This window comes from Sphaerodactylus townsendi, linkage group LG04, assembly GCF_021028975.2.
Source record: "Sphaerodactylus townsendi isolate TG3544 linkage group LG04, MPM_Stown_v2.3, whole genome shotgun sequence".
NCBI lineage: Eukaryota > Metazoa > Chordata > Lepidosauria > Squamata > Sphaerodactylidae > Sphaerodactylus > Sphaerodactylus townsendi.
The window spans coordinates 1,740,643-1,753,013 of NC_059428.1; the positions used below are offsets into that span (position 1 = coordinate 1,740,643).

Sequence of the window (12,371 nt, forward strand, 5' to 3'; positions counted from 1 at the left end):
AAACCTCTGGAGGTTTTATGGGACATGTAGGCATCTCTGGAGCTCAAAATGTACCAGACATTAAAACACGACATCATTAGCCCAGTGATCGGCTCAGCCTGGGCTGGCACTTTAATCGTGAGGGACTGGTGGCAAGCTCCAGCTAGCAGGATCTCTCCACCGACACCTTGAGACATCTTGTGCTCTCAGCAGGTTTAGTCGGCTGAGCTGAGAGCAAGGCATTGTGGACCAGTAATAATCATGGAGAAACACTAAATAGTCAACAAATCAAAGTAAACAGAAAACTTGAATTCAAACATTTAGAGAGAAGGAAAGGAAAATGAAAAGCAGAGGTCCAAAAATTAAGACCAAAACCAAGCCATACAGTTTTAAATAGTTATAAAACAGCGGCATTTTCCTTTAAAAGGTTACTTGCTGTCCATTAAGGGTTAAGAAAAAGAAAAGCTTTAAAACTAAATGAATGAACACAAAAACATAGCACAAAAGCAAATTTTAAAAATCTCTCCACAAGGGAGGAAACCTTTTTCGTGGAACAAAGACACAACACACATAATATGTACAACAAAGAACAGGTATGGCATGGTTGCCGTTTGTTTGAGTCGTTTGCATTTCTGACTCCAATTTTTCCATTCTTTTGACCATTTATTTTTCTTTTCAAGCAATAACCCTTGAAAATTCTTATTTCCATTGGTTTTGGACTATGGGCGGTTATCCCATGAATCCAACACAACATCAAATTCCATTCCCCCCCCCCCCCAAAAAAAACTATGTACATCTGGGGATTAGCCATATGAGCTGCAGTCTGACAGGGCTGAGCACACCTTCAGTACAGAATTCAATTTTAATTATTTTATTATTGTCCCACACAAACCTTGTGGGGTTTTTTTGGTTTTTCTTAAAAAACAAGCAAATGAACACAAAATATCACAATCACTTCTCCACTTTTCAGAAGAACTTCTCCCCCTATTGAGAGCTGTCTATTAGGCAGCAAAGACATAATACGCACAGCATAGATCATGTGTAATTGAACACCTAAATACAGACACAGCTAAATAAAAGGGAAAATATGAGTTAAGTTCCCCCCCGCCCCTTGTTCTTGAAGAGGTAGGGCTACCAAGCCGGATCATTTTTATTTGATACATGCACCTAAATGAAAAGGGGGGGGGGGTTGAATTAGATCCCCCCCCCCCGTTTCCAAAGAGGTGTGGTTAGAAACTGGAGCATTTCTCTTCTTGCTACAGTTAGAAGAAAAAAAAGGTTAATCAATTTTATCCCCTTTATCTGAGCAAGATCTTGGGTCATGGGGGCCGGGGCTTGGGCTTACTGTCGACCACCATGGAATTGTGGTTCAACGTTGGCTCTGTCAGAGTTTACTTTCTCAGGCAGCCTGGAAACAGAGAGCCTAGCTTAGATTTCCCAAGACGTACTGCCTCTGAAACTGGAGGCTCTACTTTTTGGCTAAAGTCTAAGATTTCAGCTTTTGAAAGGTGCAGCAAACACTTGCCCCGTTCCCCTTTTATTTCCTTCAGCTGCGACAAGGAAAACTAAAATACTCTTTCCTCGTACTAGATGTTTGTCTGATAGCCTTTGCTCTTTGGAAACTGAGCGCACAGCTGCAATGTCCAAAATCACTGCGTTTAAGTTCTTTTTAGGTTCCTGGGAACAGCTACCCTGTTCCTGTTTTTGTTTTATCACTGAGGCTCTGCCTCCAATTATTCCCTTCAAATTTTTACTATCCGTCGGCATGCGGGGGCCCAAGTAAGGAATGCAAAAACCGTGCAAGAACCCATCTAACAGGAAGTTGGCTGCCCTGCAATTAGGATATCTGGCAAACCGAGATGAAGCACAAACCTCCAGTGGTGTGTTGGCCAGGCAGAGGAAGTCACCGCAGTGGTTCACCTAGGCCCGATGGTGGCGAACCTTTGGCACTCAGTGTTATGGACACAGTTCCCATCAGCCTGCCAGCATGTAATTGGCCAATGCTGGTAGGAACTGATAAGTGAATCCATAACATCTGGAGAATAAGAACCGCTCCTCTAAGCGACAATGATATTAGCAAGGATTCCGGCTCCTGCCCCTCCTGGCCCTGGTGGCTGCAGGCCAGGAACCCTAAAGGGCGAGGGTTCCCTTCCCAATGGGCAGCTGGAAGTGCGTGCGGGCAAAGGCAGGTCTGCGCTGCGTGCCCAAAACTTACACTGGGTCCTTTGGCACTTCCCTTCATTAAAGTCCCAGCAGGCGAGCTCGGCAGCCTCTCCCTTGATATTCCTTCGCTTTCTCACAGCTGTGCTCTGGTTCTTGGCTGCGTTGGTGCTAGCTACATTCTGGTGCTTGGCAGCGTTCTGGGGTTTGGCGCATTCACAGGAGCTTAGTTGCGTTCTGGGGTTTGGCCACGTTCTGGGGGTTTGGCGAGTTTGGACTAACAATGTCCAGGCCCGGCTATGAATTACATCCCAGCATTTTTCACTGTAGAGCGCTCCTCGGAACTCCTCATCGTTGATGGCCGCATAGCGTCTCCTGCGATAAGCGAGCCTGGAAGGGCGTTGCGAAATGCCCCAAAGCTGCCAGAATGAGGGTAGAGCTGCAAGAGATGCGTGGCATGTCCCCAAAGCCCCTCTCAGCCAGATGTCCCGAGCATGACCTGTGATTGCTTTTCCCCAGTGACTCCCCAGAAAACCCTCCGGGCTGTGGCAGCAAAAATGTCCACAAAGTGCCCATCCAGGAGCCCTTTGCTTGGCTCTCTGGGTGGGTAACCCCCGGTGGGTCCTGCACCGACTTCGCTCCTGGGGCTGCGAGATTGCTTTTCTGAGAAGCCCAGGCTTGAGGTCTCGCTTTGCAAGCCCTCGGGAGGGCGGGATCCCAGCCCTGCTGGACAATACCGCGCCCTTTGCGTGCAAAGAATGCGTCATCCGGCGGTACTCACTGAAGGCGAGGAGCTCTCTCCGTCCGGTGCCGTGGACGTGGGGCCGGCTTCCTGGCCTTCGCTAGCGTGGCGGGCCAGGCGGCTGGTCCTCCCCGCTGCCGTCCTCCCCTCCTCGCGGCGTCTCCAGCTGGCTGCGTGGGAGGAACCTGAGGGGTGAGAAGAAGCGAGCTCTTGCCGCAGGGCCCCTCCCTCCCTGCTGCCCGTGTTCCGTGGCTGATCGCGGGGGGGGGAAGGGGCCAAAGGGGGGGTGAATTGATACCAGACTGGGCGAACTGCGCCCGTGCTCGGGGACGTACTTTGTGAATGAGGAGCCATGGGTTGGCAGCAGCTGGGGTGGAGAATGATATCGAAGCCATAAGGGGGGGGCTGCACGGGGCTGAGCTGTCGTGCATTCCTCTTTGGAGGAGGAGGAGCTCCAAGCCATCGTCGGGGCTGCAGCTGGGACAGCTGTATTGTGCCCTGACCCCTGACTGCTTGGGATGGCAGCCAGGTTACTGCCTGACACTGTTTGATTGGCCGCACACCGGGCGTGTGGCTGGGCCATCCTATGGCGGTGGGTGGCACCGACCTGATTTTCTTGGTCTTGGGGGTGACTGCTTTCCGGACACATTGGCAGGTCGGGTGGCATGGGCTGGGCCTTCTGCTTTTTTGGATGAAGGGGCCATGACGCCAGACCGCTGCCTGATCCAACTAAGTCCCCAATAGCGGTGGTGGCTCTTAGCACTGAGCAGTGACTGGAACCAAAGAAATATATGTATGTTTGTATTTTTAGGGCGGTCACTGTGCTCCTGTGGCTACGGCTCGTGGGCTTATGGGTTGCGATGTTCCAGATGCCGAACTGACCACTGACCACTAGGCTCTCCTAGAACAGGCAAGGAATCGTTAGCAAAAAAGGAAGGCGGAAGAGACCATGAAAACAGGCAGCCCCAAGGGATGGAATTTCCTGTAGTTTAGCGTGCCCCTTTCCCCCCACTAGACATAAACCGAGGTGGAGCTGCTTTCCATACTCCCCCCCCCCACACAAACACCCTCTGAGGTGTGTGGGGCTGAGAGGCTCAAGAACTGGGACTGGCAAGGTCACCCAACTGGCGTGCTGGAGCGCACAAGCTTAATCTGGTTCCCCAGGGCCAGCCTCCACAACTCAAGTGGCCGAGCGGGGAGTCAAACCCAGTTCCTCTCCAGATGAGAGTGCCTGCTCTTAACCCACTACGCCACGCTGCTGGTAGCCTGAACTGGAGATGGCCAGCCTGGGGCCCCGGTCGCCCCACGGATGAACTAAGCGGGCCGCGCCTGCGGCACACTCCGCCCAACCAACAGCCGTAGTAGCTCTCCTGGAGTGCCCACCCGACGCCTAAGCCTGGTCCCCAACTGAAGGGTCCGGGGATCGAACCTGGGACCTTCCGAACGCCGGCCTCGTCCTCCGCTCGCCGTCCTGGGGATGGGCGCTCCCACCAACCCATTGACTCCCGCGCGACTACGCAGCCAATAGAGGGGTCGTGAGGTCGCGCAACACACCTGGGCTCCGGGCCTCAGCGGTGACGTCACCATGCGCGCGCCTCTGCGCCGCGACGTCATCACTTTCGCGCCCGGCGCAGCAGGCAGGCCGCGACCCGCTATGATGTCATCATTTGGAACCGTGCGGGGCAGGGAGGCGGGACTCGGGCTGATTGGCAGCTGGCCGGGCTTACCCTGGGACTTGGAGTTACGTCGCGGAAGGCTTGAGCCAATGGGAGTGAGGAGCGGGACTTGAGGTCAGCTCAGCTTGCGATTGGCTTACCCTGGGACTTGGAGTCACGTCATGAAGCCTTGAGCGAGTAGAGCTTTGACTGAGGCGGCGGAGACCTGAACTTTTTAAAGCACCCAATGGGAGTGAGGAGGGGCGGGACCCGAGGCTCCAGCTCAGCCTGCGATTGGCAGTTTTGGGACACTTGACATTTGGAACCTCCCACGTTCTACACTTTAGGTAGAATTAATGGACTACAATTAATGGGTTGAGTTGAGATTAATGGACTACAATTCCCATCAGCCTACCAGCGTGGCCCATTCATGAACATCTGGAGTGCCATGGGGTTCCGCCACCACTGCATGCCTGAAGCAGAGTCCTTTTTTTGGGAGCTGCGAAAGTGCCACAAACTCACACCTTTGCTGAGGCAGCGGCACCTGGTCGTTTTCAGGTTGCAGCGCCACAGTGTGGCCGTTTGAGGGACAGGCGCACTACGCACTATGCTGGTTTGAGCATCTGTGAAAGAAAAATCAAGAATCATATGCTGTCGTCTCAGACTTTAGCCTATGGTACATAAATCTCAGGCCCCTTCCGCACTACAGAATAATGCACTTTCAGTCCACTTTCACAAATCCAGCTGCAAAGCAGTTGACAGTGCAGTATTCTACGTAATGTGAAGAGGTCTGCTTGCTTGTACAGTTTTGTTTTGCGTGGGTGCTGTGGTTTCGGGCTGTGGCGTGTTCTAGCATTCTCTCCCTGGCGTTTCTCCTGCATCTGTGGCTGGCATCTTCGGGGATCATGATCCTCTGAAGGTCTCAGCATATAATCTAGTAACGGGAGAAATGATGACCATGTCAATCACAACCTAAGTGACTCGGCCGATGAAAGCCTTCGACAATAGTTTGTTTTGCGTGTTTACATGGATGCTCTTCGCTCTTCTGAAATTGAACCGTGATCTGTCCTTCTGACCTGCTAGCTAATTCACACATGACTTCCCCAGAACAGAATGCTTTTACCTTGCTTGTCTGATCCAGAATGGCACAGAAAGCAGCCCCGTACTTTCTCTTCTGTCAGCCATCTCGAGTTTACAGAAAGGAGGTAAAATATCTCAAATAATATATTCTAGTCCTGCCACCAGTAGAGGAGATAAGTAGGTATTAAAGAATCCTCAGAATACTCTGCGCCTACAGTATTTGCATGTCTGACACAACTCTGTTGTTGTGTAAGCAAAATGTTGAGGTCAAGTTCTAATGAGCTGACCTATTGATTAGCTATTGGCCAGTTTCAATAGCCATTGCTTACGTGTTTGTGAGTATTCCTGAAGTTATAAAGTTAACTTTTTCCTTTGCCCTCAGATAGTCAGTCCCAATATGAACGGAAAACTGTAAATATATAGCAGTACAGTTTAATATCTTTTTGGTTTTTTCTCCATGTTACACAACCCTTTTAGTCAATAAACTTTTATATAAAGCAACTTATTAGTATCTCAGCCTTTATTGGCATCTGCTAAACTCTGCTAATAATATATATTCAACCAACAAGATAGGATCAGAGGGGCTTTCCGGACTGGCTTACTTGGCTTGACTTTGTTTTGCCCAAGTAGGACTACAAAACCTCTAAACCACTCCTCCTAGCTGGGCCTTTAATAATAAAATAAATCTGCAGTGATTAACAAGAGATGTTTTATTTACGGTCGATTCCACACAGCAAATGTATAACAGGTTGCAGTTGTTATAAAGGAACCTGTTTTCCTTTTTCCCGTTCGCGTGCGTGCCGTGCAGGCAGCAATTGGAGCCATGAAAAAAAATCTGGGTTGCTTTTCGTTGCCTTTGCATAGAAATGCTTCTCTTTTAATTTCCTGCAACACATGTAGCTCTTGGCAGACATGCAGAAATGAACCCCTGCAGCCATGCCAATGGTCCACACCCCTTGTGAAGAAAAAAGGGACCTCCCTGGATTGGCGGGGCAATGGCGAGTAGTTCTCCCCTGACCCGTGGGCGGCGATTGGAAGGGGAGAGCAATGAAGCCTGCTGCCTTGCTCATTGGCGCCAGAAGCATTTAAGTGGTAAAAACTACCTATTTTTTAAACAATTTGTGAGTAATAAAATAGATATTGCTTGACTAGAACAACTTGAAGCTTGAGACTGATTCTTTCTTGACTTCTTCCGAGAAAGTCCACTTTGTCAGTGCTTCCTCTTGGTTAAGAACATAAGAACAAGCCAGCTGGATCAGACCAGAGTCCATCTAGTCCAGCTCTCTGCTACCGCAGTGGCCACCAAGGTGCCTTTGGAGCTCACATGCAGGAGGTGAAAGCAATGGCCTTCTGCTGCTGCTCCTGAGCACCCTGGTCTGCTATAGCATTGCAACCTCAGATCAGGAGGATCAGATTGGTAGCCAGAGATGCGACTTCTCCTCCATAAATCTGTCCAAAGCCCCTTTTTAAAGCTATCCAGGTTAGTGGCCATCACCACCTCCTGTGGCAGCATATTCCAACACCAATCACACGTTGCGTGAAGAGTGTTTCCTTTTATTAGTTCTAATTCTTCCCCAGCATTTTCAATGGATGCCCCCTGGACATTGTGAGAGAAAAACTTTCTCTCTGTGAGCATTTCCACCCCATGCATGGTGAGACTTCCAACCATATCCCCTCAGGCGTCTCCTCTCCAAACTAAGAGTCCCAAATGCTTCCTCCCTTCCAGTGTCTTCTATCTGGACCTCACTGCAATACCTTCTATACTATACACCTTAGACTCTAACTAACTGAACAAGAGCACTACTGGGTAATAAGGGCATAATGGGGCTGTTATAAGTACTTAAAGGGACAACATCTAGCTAAAGAAAGTTCCTCCTTAGAACACTGTACAAAGGAACAAAACCCATTGTAACAAAACAGTCAACTGAGACCCTAATAAAAGAAATAGTAAAGAGCTTCTCTACAGGGCATGTCACCACCTGGGGAATGGAATCTCCAGGATCCCAAAGGAAATAAACACAACACTCTTATTATTATTTATTTGATTTAATATACCGCCCTATATCAAGAAGTCCAAGACGAATGAGGATTGAAACACCAGCCATTTATTCATTGGATTACTCCATAACAATTGAAGACAAGCATGCTGCAGCTGCAAAATTAATACAGAGGCTGACTGCCAATCACAGTTCAGCTATGGCAGCTGCTTGGAACCAATACACTACAGTGTGTGGTAAGCGTTGGCCACAGCCCGTTGTATTGACCACGGATGACAGAGTCGTGAGGTGTAGCCTGGGCTCCGATCTGTACACTGGGCAGCCCGAAGTGCTGTCCCCCAGTGAAAACCTTTCCTCCAACCCGCCTGTTGGAGGAAAGCGTGTCGGTGCAGCAACTTGGTGGAACTCCGTTTTGCTGCCCAAAGAGCAAACCTCAGTAACCTAATTAGGCGTCCTGATTTAATGACCTGCTCCACCCCCCAAGCGTCTTAAGGGAGGTTCCACCAAGAGTGCTCCCCGGCCGCCCTGTCAGATCCAGTTCCCACGGGCAGTCCGCCAAAAGAGCGGAGAGACCAGCACAGCTCCCCCAATCACTTCTGACGATGCCAGCTAATCACACAACTCTGACCTTAAACCATGCAGACAGAGGTCTAACTCCCAGCCAGATAAGTGAACCCCATCGCCCCGAGACAGCCATCCTGAAGGTCAGGTGTCACAAGATCTATTGCCAGTGTATACCAGGGTTTCAGCCCATCACAAGAAACCAGCAGAGAAAATAAGGAAATGAAACAAATCTCCACTCACAATCACTCAGTTACTGAGGGGTAGAAAAACACACAAGGATTCCTAGGATGTAATTTACAGGTGAAAGACAGGTTTGGATATAGAGGAAGAGGTGGGCATTAGCGATGATATTTACCAGTCTGGTGGTGGGCGTCCAGGCAGGAAACCTAATGGCCAGAACTAGGCTTTGAAATGATCAGCTGATAGAACAATATTATGAGCACGATGGTCTGAAGGTGTCCCCAATAGGGAAAAAAATGTGTCTTGGGGAAGAAAATCCTTCGAACAAAGGTTTTTTCCTGATGTTCCAGGTGACGGCTTGACCCATTACCTTGATAGGTTTTAAGTGTGGGACAATAAACAGGTAAACCCTTAATGTGGCTTGCAACACAGATGGTCACAGAGGAGGGGGAGTCAGAGGAAGACCCTGGAGTAGGTTAAGAGATATAGACAAAAGGACGAAGAGTTTGGATTTATATCCCCTTTTCTCCTGCAAGGAGACTCAAAGGGATTTACAATCTCCTTTCCCTTCTCTCCTCCCCCACAACAAACACCCTGTGAGGTAGGTGGGGCTGAGAGACCTCCACAGAACTGTGACTAGCCCAAGGTCACCCAGCTGGCGTGTGTGGGGCTGGGCTAATCTAGTTCCCCAGACAAGCCTCCACAGCTCCAGTGGTGGGGAATCAAACCCAGTTCCCCAGATTAGAGTGCACCTGCTCTTAACCACTACGCCACTGCTGCTCTCCGCTGCTTTGTCCAGGGCTGCTGTTGTTCATATTCGAGTGCTGTTTTCTGAGCAGTGCCAGGGCAGGAGGTTGAGGAATGGAGTCTTGACAGACACAGTCTTGCCTGGAAGGTCACACTGTTCTGAATTCAAACAGGCTCCCGGTCAGAGACTGCTGTGCCAGACAGAGGCTGACAGCTCAGACGAAGGTCATCTCTCCTCCATGTCACCACAGATGAGGCTGGTTCCAATCCCACCTCCCCCACCAAAGGAGCGTAATCTCGATTACTGGCGTCATTTGCTGCCGTTCCAGCATCGCTGGTGAAATATCCATTGCTATGCACAGAGAACAGAATAAAGGTAAGCAGACCCAGAAGAGACAAAGAAGGAATGTGAGCTGGCTGAAGCAGGAGAATAAAGCGAAGTGGTTGGAAACCCACCAATTTGCCTTGTCTATCTCTTGGGGGAATAGGTGTATTAAGTTCTGTCTCCTTGGACGTCCAGGAAACATTGAAATGCGTTTCATATGAAAATAGCCTACGGCATGAACCATGTCAAATAAAGAGAATTGGTTTAGATACTGAAACAATCATATTAAACAAAGGGATATAGTAGCTATAGCCACTATTTCATCAACTACATAGTACAGTAATTCAAAGGAGAAAAGATACAACGTAGATGCATATATTTGCTAAGGAGGAAACACATTCATACTACAAGTTGCAATTTTATAAAAGGATAAATACATAACTCCATGGAAAAGGTTTTGCAACAATCGTGTGGTTGCAAAGATGAAATACAGAACTTCATTAGGCCTTTATTGCTACAAAAGTTGCTCTCGGTGTCTCTATCTCCCCTTGCTCCCTTGTTCCAACCAGAGGAAACTTGGGTCCCTGTCCCTTCTGCCCACCCTCCAGGCGTTGACCCCCTCCATTAGATTCCAAAATAGGCGGAGGAAGCGGTTGGATGGAGTGCTGGCTAAACAGATGCTGAGAGGGACAGGTGGAACTGCTTGGCGATCCCAAGGCTGAAATGGAAACCTCTGGAGGTTTTGAAATGTGAGCACTTGGAGCCTGTACCAGACATAAAACCGACATCATTAGGGTGTCGGCTCAGCCTGGGCTGGAAAGCCCAGCGATCGTGAGGGCTGGTGGGGAGATCCAACTAGCGGATCTCTCCACCGATACCTTAGAGACATCTTGTGCTCAGCCGGTTTAGGAGGCTGAGCTGGAAACAAACATTGTGAACCAGTAATAATCATGGAGAAAACACTAAATAGTCAACAAATCAAAGTAAACAGAAACTTGAATTCAAGCGTTTAGAGAGGAAAGGAAAGGAAATGAAAAGCAGGGTCCAAAGTGAGACCAAAATAAACCATGCAGTTTTAAATAGTTTTAAAACAGTGGCATTTTTTCCTTTAAAGATTGCTTACTGTCCATTAGGGTTAAAGAAAAGAAAAGCTTTAAACTAAATGACTAAACACAAAACATAGCACAAAGCAAATTTTAAGAAATCTCTCTCCCTAGGGAGGAAACCTTTTTCATGGAACAAAACACAACAAAGAAAGGTAATTCCACGTTTGCCATTTGCTGGAGTGCTTTGCATTTTAACTCCAATTTTCCATTCCTTTTACCATTTATTTTTATTTTCAAGCAAAACCCTTCAAAACCACTTATTTCCATGTGTTTTTTTGGACTATGAAGCTATCCCATAAATCCAAAACACACCATCAAATCCACTTCCCCCCAAAAAAATCTGTACATCTGAGGGATTAGCCATATGAGCTGCAGTGTGACAGGGCTGAGCACACACCTTCAGTACAGAATTCAATTGAATTATTTTATGCTCGTCCCACACAAACCTTGGAACAAATGTAATTTTTTTGGTTTTCTTAAAAACAAGCAAATGAACACAAGCATACAATAACTTCTCCACCTTTTGAGAGCTGTCTATTAGGCAGCAAAGATATAATACGCACAGCATAGATCATATGTAATTGGACACAAACACCAAAATACAGACACAGCTAAATAAAAGGATAGAAAATGAGTTAAGTTCTTGTTACTGAAGAGTTGGGGCTACCAAGCTGGATCATTTTTTATTTGTTCTCACAGCACCTAAATGAAAGGAATTTTTTTTTAGTGGATCCCCACGTTTCAAAGAGATGGGGTTGAAAGTAGACATTCTCTTCTTGATACAGTTGGAAAGGGGAAAGAAAGGTTACTCACTTTTATCCCCTTTATCTATGCACAAGATCTTGAAGTGAGACTGGGCTTACTGTCCACCTGTAGGTGTGGTTCCATGTTGTTGGCTCTGTCAAGGGTACTCTTCTAAGCTTAGATTTCCCAAGATGTACTGCCTCTGAAACTGGAGGCTCTACTGTTGGGCTCAAGGCTAAGAGTGCAGCAAACACTTGCCCTGTTTCCCTTTATTTCCTTCAACTGCAACAAGGATAACTAAAATACTCTTTCCTCGTACTAGATGTTTGTCTGATAGGCTTTGCTCTTGAACTAGGCTTTGTACGGTGTCCAAAATCACTGAGTTTAGTTCTTTTTAGGTTCTAGGAACAGCTACCCTGTTCCTGTTTTGTTTTTTTTACCACTGAGGCTCTGCCTCAATTGTTCCCCTCACATTTCTACTATCCACCATCAGCATCTGAGACCCCAAATAAGGAATGCAAAAGCCGGTCGAACAGGAAGTTGGCTGCCCTGCAGTTGGGATATCTAGCTTAAGACAGGAAATTAAAGCACAACCCTCTAGTGGTGAGTTGGCCAGGTGAAGAAGTCACTGCAGTGGTTGATCTAGGCCAGGGGTGGGAACCTGCGGCTCTCAGATGTTCCAGGAACTACAATTCCCATCAGCCCTACCAGCGTAGCCAATTGGCCATGCTTGGCCAGGCTTGTCCTGATCTAAGCGAACAATGATGTGCCAAAGTATTCGCTCCCACTGCCCCTCTCCTGGCCCTAGAGGTGGCTGCAAGGCCAGGAGCTTTAAAAGGGTTGGGGTCCTTCCCAATGGGCAGCTGGGCGTCGTGCGAGCAAGGCAGGTCTTGCACGTGTGCAAACCTGCCAATACTGGCAACCTCCTTTATTAAAGTCCCAGCATTGGCCAGTCTTGGCATTCGTTTGCTTTTTCAAGGCTGCTTTTTGGGGCTTAGTTGCGTTCTGGGGTTTGGCCACATTCTGGGGCTTGGCGAAAGTTTGGACTAACAATGTCCAGGCCGATATAGTGCGTCCCAGCAGCGCATTTTT

General features: G+C 48.3%; 1 long non-coding RNA gene across 1 annotated transcript; it reads right to left on the bottom strand.

Annotated features, from left to right (window-relative positions):
* Positions 1-1,171: 1,171 nt before the first annotated feature.
* LOC125431890 lies at positions 1,172-12,115 on the bottom strand. The gene is made up of 2 exons (XR_007244356.1): positions 12,040-12,115; positions 1,172-1,920 (listed from the first exon to the last, which is right to left on the bottom strand). It is a non-coding gene; the product is annotated as an uncharacterized LOC125431890 (long non-coding RNA).
* Positions 12,116-12,371: the final 256 nt, after the last annotated feature.